At 41.9% G+C, this 7500-nt stretch overlaps 1 protein-coding gene and 1 non-coding gene across 2 annotated transcripts in view; both read left to right on the top strand.

Moving 5' to 3' along the window:
• Positions 1-7500, top strand: part of atp7b (ATPase copper transporting beta) — a 93433-nt gene that overhangs the window by 18671 nt on the left and 67262 nt on the right. The gene's annotated exons all lie outside the window — the stretch shown is intronic.
• trnar-ccu (transfer RNA arginine (anticodon CCU)) lies at positions 48-120 on the top strand. The gene has a single exon. It is a non-coding gene; the product is annotated as a tRNA-Arg (tRNA).

Raw genomic sequence — 7500 nt, 5'->3', positions numbered from 1 at the left:
CGAACCCCCGAAACAACCTCCAAAAAAAGGAAGTCAAGCGCTCATCTGCCCCGGTGGCCTAATGGATAAGGCACTGGCCTCCTAAGCCAGGGATTGTGGGTTCGAGTCCCATCTGGGGTGCTGTCCAGCAGAGTGGCGCAGCGGAAGCGTGCTGGGCCCATAACCCAGAGGTCGATGGATCGAAACCATCCTCTGCTATGTGTTTTGGATGGCCCGATTTTCTGAACTGTGTCCAAAAACAGACGACAGTCAGGACCTGTTCCCCAAAAACAGAGACAAGTAACCCTGCAGTACAGGCGCCGAGTGAGTCAGTCGGGCAGTATAACTGCTCCTGATCACCGAGGGCGGCTCCTTATCTGTACATAGCCAAGCACAGGGGTCTCCAACTCTAGTCTTGGAGAGCTACTTTTCTTAAGCTTTTAGATGCATCCTTGCTCTGACACACCTGAATCAAATGAATGGCTTGTTATCAGGTCTTTGCCAAACTTGATGCCATGCTGAAGAGCTAATTCAAGCATTTGACTCAGCTGTGTTTGAGCACGTCACACATGCTTCTGCTACTCCCTATCTTTTAATGGAACTAGATTCAGTGATTCAAATCCTTGGTGCTCTCTGGTCTTCATGTGGTTTCACAAGTCTCAACAGACAACATAAACGCCCCCAAATAAAGTGAAGCAATAAGCATAGCGTGTTGGCTGTCCAGAGTTCTGGACACTGAGTTGCCCAAAGTGTGTACAGAGTGTAATTTATTTTCTCAGCGTTTCTCAAATGTTCTTAAATACAGCTTCATCTTTGAACTAAAAATCAGCTTGAAAGCATGGCTGATAGGTTTGTAGCTTGAACCTATTCGCTGGAACGTTGAAGGCAATGTAATTACACAGCAAGCAAGACACGAGTAGGCAAGTTCTTCATGTTTCACGTGCACGGGAGAGAACTGGACAGGCGCCGTTCCTTCGCTTGACCCCAGTTGCTCTCGTCCGCTCCCCCGTAACACTGCTCTTTTATTGTGGTTCCATGAATATGCATAGGTTCATTAACATATAACAGCGTACCCAGGTATACATGTGAACAAAGAATACCCTGTGTGTGTGTGTGTGTGTGTGTGTGTGTGTGGTCATAAAATGACTTCCTAACCCTGCTGGCCTGGAAGTCCAGCAGTTCATCTAAACAAAATGCACTTAGAGTAAAACAGACATAGATACGTTTATCCTACCATAAAACAATAAGACAAGGTACGACCTCTCCCATGCTCTCAGGATGTGGGTGTGAAAGCCAGAGTGCTCTGGAATGCACACAACGTGTGTCTGCAGACTACTAAGGATCAACTTCTATTAATCTACAACTAATTATAAAACTCTAAGCATAAATGACAATCAACAATACAAAACCTAACATTCCCTCCTTTTTGGCAGTTATGCTAGAAAAGTACCCAGTTATGAATACCTCACGTCTGACAGTGTCAATGCAGCCATTTTTATACTCAGCGTATGTCAATCACTCTAAATTACTGTAACACGCACAGGTCAACAAATGTATTAGAAATTATCCAATTTCTCATTGATCTCATTCAATGGTAACTGCATCCTACAAGTGAACAAATGAATTGTTAATGGTCAAAAGAGAAATTAACATTTTCAAAAACACTCCAGCTTGGTGGTGCTCCTCTGCAAGACATGTAAATCACACGTCTCTCTACAGGGTGGTTTTGTAGCGCGTCATAAATGTCTCTTCCAGTTGTTCCCATCACTGTCCATAGGACCAGAGTCCAAATGTATGTAGAATAGACATTCAAACATACCAGTTGAGTTTGTTGTTTGTCAACGTGGGTCTCAGCTATCTTGAAAGCGGCAGACCTCTTCAGCACTCTAGTTTTATGGCCTCTGCCAACCCCCATCACCTCACTTCAGGCCTCTGTCCTGTGGGGGATATTTATGACTCCTCCATTGTCCATTCTCTGCAGGAAAAACCCTCTGTGGAAAGGGTGCTGAATCCAGTTATCTTACTGCTGTTATGATCCCAGCAGTCTTCAGTGTGTCATTGTATGCACAGTATAGTGACACAGCATTAGGTGATGTTCATAGGAAACTGCTGTCATCACCACCATCGCTTCTGGTTCCTGTGCTTTTCACAGAATCATGATGCCATCCTCGAAATCCCCCTGCGCTGTCGATTGGAGCTTGGCACGCTCCCCTTATCCTTCAGGTGCCCGTATGTCGTCCACAATCTCCTCTGTTGGTCTCTGGAAAGCCCCCTTGGCACAGCTCTCATTCCAACGCAGCTTCGTGGTCCTTGCTGTGGCTCCAAAGTCTGATCTCATGATGGGCCCCAAACAGCTCGACCTTTGACCTCAACCACTTCCTTGGCTGTCAGCTATGCCTGGAATGGGTTCGCTTCTCACTGGGCCTCAGAAGATTTCTCAGGAGGTTCCTTTCAGCAATACCCTGGACTGCTGCACCTGTATTTCCTTGCTAGGAGGAAAAAACTTCTATCTGGAAAGCATGTCAGTCATCATCAAACCACATTCTTTAGTTCAGTGAGCTCCATCTATGGACCATCAAAGCCTCATCTAAACATGGATACACCACTTGCATAGGTTTAATACCTGTAAATGAACTGTTAATCACACAAAAATCATAAAAACATAGTTTAGAAAACATAAAAAAAGATAGTTTCATGTAACTCTGTAATTCTGGACCCCTCCTCTTGACGCATGGACACTCCCATGAGTCAACTCATCAAACCTAGAGTCCTGTCTGAAAGAAAAAAGTTAGCGAGATCATGTCCCAGGCAACATCAGGGTGTCTCCCCCTCTGGAGCAGCACCACCCTGGACCTATAATACTGCAATAAAAGATGTTAGTGTGTTTTGCATATTAGGTTTGCTTAAAACCTGGCTCCGCCAGGAGCCTGCATACACACCATCATGGCCTGGAAAACAAGATCTAGAAGTAAAATCAACCTTCACACTTATAAACAATTGTATAATACGAGTAATAAAGCATTCAGCATCAAGAGGACAAGTATCATATGCAGGTTTTCTCAAATTGGTAAACTGCAATTATTGGCATAATTTGCCTCAGACATGGATCATCCCATGTACTCAGTTAACATTAATGTAATCGGTGACTTCCCTTAAGCAAAGTCACTCCACTTAGCTATCACTAGGAGCTCAGTAGTGGCCAGCTAATGAGCCCCATATTAAACTATTCCATAAACACTGCATCTCTTATTTGCTTTCTCACGTTACTTGTCCGTCTCTGCTGAATCCTCTACATGCACTCTTAGAAAAACAAACATTAGCAACACACATGGACAATCCTGGAGGTCAGGCACAAATTGACAGGGTCCAGAGGTGCCATAAAAATACCATAAAGTTAGCTATTTATAGCTGTGGAAAGAAGTGACACTAGTTTCAACACAGGAAATGTTTCACATGTTATTCACATCGTCAAAGTAACCTTTACATTTCCCCAACAACACAGTGTAACAGCATCACCAATTCATAACCTGCAAACACAGTTTTCTTCATACATGAACCCAGAAATCCTGTAGTAGGAAAACATCAACCACATGATCAAATCACATGAAGAACTGTAATGCTGTAGAAATGTTAGCGCTGCGCAGGTGTATACACACTTTCTCACAGTTACCTCTGTGAGCAACACAAGGTAGTGAATAACACCCCTGGTAGATGCAAACACAGAAAGTGGCATTTAAAAGGCTAAATCGTCATGCAACCTCGGATGGTGCTATCATCTTCCTGCTCCTTGTAAGAACAAAACACACACATAGATTTATCTACACCTTTCTCAGGTGGGGGTTAACTTTGCACAGTCGTGTTACATCAGTAAAATCGTGTCAGCTTTTGTCAGCTGTTGTCAATCAGTCAGTTTTATTTCTCTTACTCATTTGTCATTCACTCATTCATGCATTCATTCATTCTTTGCTAAAAGTGGAACCCCGCGACGCATTCAGTTTCCACACATAGCAAAATGACGTCATTTTAAAAAGAAAAAAGAAGAAAATTTCAAAAGAAGAATTTAGACTGGATTATCTCGCTGAATCCTTTTTGACAGGGACTTTCATCTTAATTATCCCAGATAAGTGACTTTCTCCTGACCCCATTTCAATATTTTGGAGAAAGTCAACGGTTTGCAACGGTTTTCTCGACATGTCGTATAGCGCTTTTGTTCCAATCTGCTCAAACAGAGATTATCAAACAAAACTTTCAGTGCACTGTGAAAGTATCAAAATAAAAAGGCCTTGTTAAGTCATGACACACGCTCCTCATCTCAGGAGGGTAAATCATACCATTAGCATGATTTATCAAACCATCATACTAATTGGCAGGCTCAACTTCACAACAAAAGAAAAATCATCAGCTAGATAAACTTCAAACCAACCATCAGCCACACAACACACAACATAAGCCTAATGTCTTATTAGCTATGATTTTAATCTGTACCTTTTTACTCATTTAGGCCAAAGATCTCATTTAGTTTTCCTTTTTTCCCCATCATCATAAAACATGTGACATATTGTCATGCTTTTCACAAAAAAAAGTTCGTTCTTATGTATTCAGAGTTGTGTATCTGGGTGCAGGATTCATTCACACATCACAACAGGAAACTCAGTGTTTTAGAGTCTCCACTCAAACAAACTCCAACACATCTCATTCACTCGTGCTAGAATTCAATCACCTTGCATTAATCTAAGAACGATCAACTAATTTGCATATCAGCTATTAACCCACTAAGATGACAGGACAACAGAAATGCATGTTCAAAATATTATCACAACAATAGAATTTCCCTCATACAGTAAAATATTTTGTGCTGCATCAATCAGGCAGAAAGCATCTCCCAATTTACTATATAAACAACTAAATTTATTGTCCGATCACTGGTTGTTCAAACCAGAATCTTTTTTCACACAAAAATTAAACTGTTGTCCTGCAACCTAGAGAGTTAACTGTCAGCATTGGATAAATTCAGCATTTGATAACAAGTCTCTGTTAAATTGACACTATTTTAACACGGATGAGCGATAACAAGCTGATCTTCATTGCATGTGTGTTTGTGTTATTAAGCAGATTTAATCAATGTGTCTGGAGCCGCATCTCCAGCAGGGCATGTTCTTAAAGCTGCCTTTCCTACACACTTCTCTGCTATTATTGATCATTTTCAACTAACGTGCTGTGAGTCCACTGGTCTTTGCATCACATGAGGTGACTTGGACAGGATGATAAACAGGCTCACATGCTCAAGATGCTGTCTAATCTTCATGGACTCTCTTTTGGTTGTGTTAGTAGGGTTAATGCATGTTCTGCTTGTGTGTGTGATTTTGTATATGTTTCTTTTTGCAGTGTTTCAGACTCTTTCACAGTTTTCCAACGTAAGCAGTCAGTTTTCTTTTCCCCAGATTTTCTAACCAAAATTTTGATTTCCCACATTAAACAACAGCATTCCTCTGTGTTCTCACCTACTGCTCTCACTCTGTTGTCCTCTCCCACTTCAACAGTCCAATAGCCGGCAGTTCTTCTTCCAGCTTTGTCCTGTGTTCTTCACTGTGTCTTCTTGCCATTTTCTCCAAAGGTGGCAAATGTCAACTTACAACAGTCTCCTCAGTTCTCCTCAAACGTTCTTTTCACAAGCACAGTGAAGTTGCAGCTTGTTGGAAACACAGTGCCATTCATCAATCAGTCAGGATGATGGGTTTGCTCTTCTGCGATGCTGTTTGTCCACACTGCTGCTGCTTGCTGGGACTCTTTGCTCAGGACTTTGCTGCTGTCTCTTATCTGCCATGTTATTGCTCTTGGAGCTGCATTTCTTGTCTTCAGGGAGCTCACTTGTAAGGTTGAGGGACACATGGAGCTGTAAATAAATTAGCCAGAAACCTGGCCTGAATGTTTCCAATGATCTTAAACTATAACTTCTTCCGACTGCTTCATGTGGAAAATCGATCCAGGTCTGCTTTTCATCTGAAAGTGACAAACTAAGACATTTTCATTATTATCATCACTGCTTAACCGACACACAGAACTCTCTCTCTGTCTTTCGCAAACTCTCCTTTCTTAAAAGCAGAAAATGAGATTGTAGTTGTTCTTGGCTGATAAACACAAAACCTTTTTCCTATGATTATTTTTCATCTACAATGTAAATTTTGTCTCTTTTTTACTATTTTTCCTTTACACTAGCTGGTGACCTGCAGAATCACCGCTCTCACAATTGGAGACAATTACTTTTACACAACGCACACACACATCTGTGATCAGGCACATTCACACTCACTCTTTTCATCTGCATAAATAAATCATATGGCTGATGATAGGTGCCATGGTAATCCATAAGTATAATCACAAATTTATCTAGTTAGTTTTCAACCCAACAAAACAAATAAACAAGAACATGATGCTGATGCTATGAACACTCTACACACGAGTCAAGATCCAAGAAAACTGCTGCGCATCTGAAAGAAGAAGCTGAACTCACGGATACGCTACATACTCGAGTTATCATAGTTCTCTTCCCCTCTCTTTGATGAGTTCTCAGCCAGCTCCTGATCTGATAATGTGTAGCTTGCTCATCAGCTCAGAAGAGACAGCAACGCAACCTCACACAGTGGTTGCGTGCTTTGCCCACAGTGGCAAAGACTTACACATATTAATTTCAGCTTCTCCATCATGTAGTTTTAGCCATTTTATACAGGGTTCTGCATATTAGTTGTTTTCACATCTGCGCTCTATATCTCAACAATGGCTCATATTAGAATGACAGTCTTTCACACAGGTCAAGTGCCTCTATGCACATCATTAGTTTAAATATTTACCTATTTTACTTCATCTCATATGTCATTGTACAGAATTTGAGCAACCCTAAGCTTAAAGCAGATTACTTTTAACACTCATCCACCTCAATTAAATCTGTGGTCTGGAGCACGGCTGTTATTGATCAGGGCAATCTAAAAAAATTATCTAAACATGTGTGTGTATTGGCAGTTTTGACGGGTACTAATCATCTATTACAGGTGGGGTTACTCAGGCTTGCGCTTAGGACACTCTCTAGCATAGTGACCCCTTTCTCTACATGCATAGCATTTCTCCTTCCTCCTGTCGCGTTCCCACCTAAATGCCCGCGGTCCTTCACCTCTCTTTTTTCTGCCCCTAGTCAGCCCTCCTCCAGTCTGTCCCTGGAAAATGATTCTATCTGCTAGGGAAGCGGCGACTACAGAGTTTTGTGACTTCTTTCGTGTTTCTTTAATTCCTTCCTGTGCACAGCGGGTGCAGTTAATGCATGTGAAGGACCGGTCAGAGTTATGATTAACATTTTGCTTCCTAATGAAATCAGCAATGGGTGGGTGAAAGCCATTCACCAGAGCATAGCTTAACGACTGCTGATGTGGGCTGGCCTCCTCTGCACGCTCTTCAAGGCTGCCGTGTTTTCTGAAAACTTCCAACATTTGAGATTCTCCCGCAACCAGTTTACGCTCATGACAGTTATGA

The sequence above is a fragment of the Pelmatolapia mariae genome, linkage group LG23 (genome assembly GCF_036321145.2).
Source record: "Pelmatolapia mariae isolate MD_Pm_ZW linkage group LG23, Pm_UMD_F_2, whole genome shotgun sequence".
Taxonomy (NCBI): Eukaryota; Metazoa; Chordata; class Actinopteri; order Cichliformes; family Cichlidae; genus Pelmatolapia; species Pelmatolapia mariae.
This window is presented reverse-complemented; position numbering and strand designations above follow the sequence as displayed.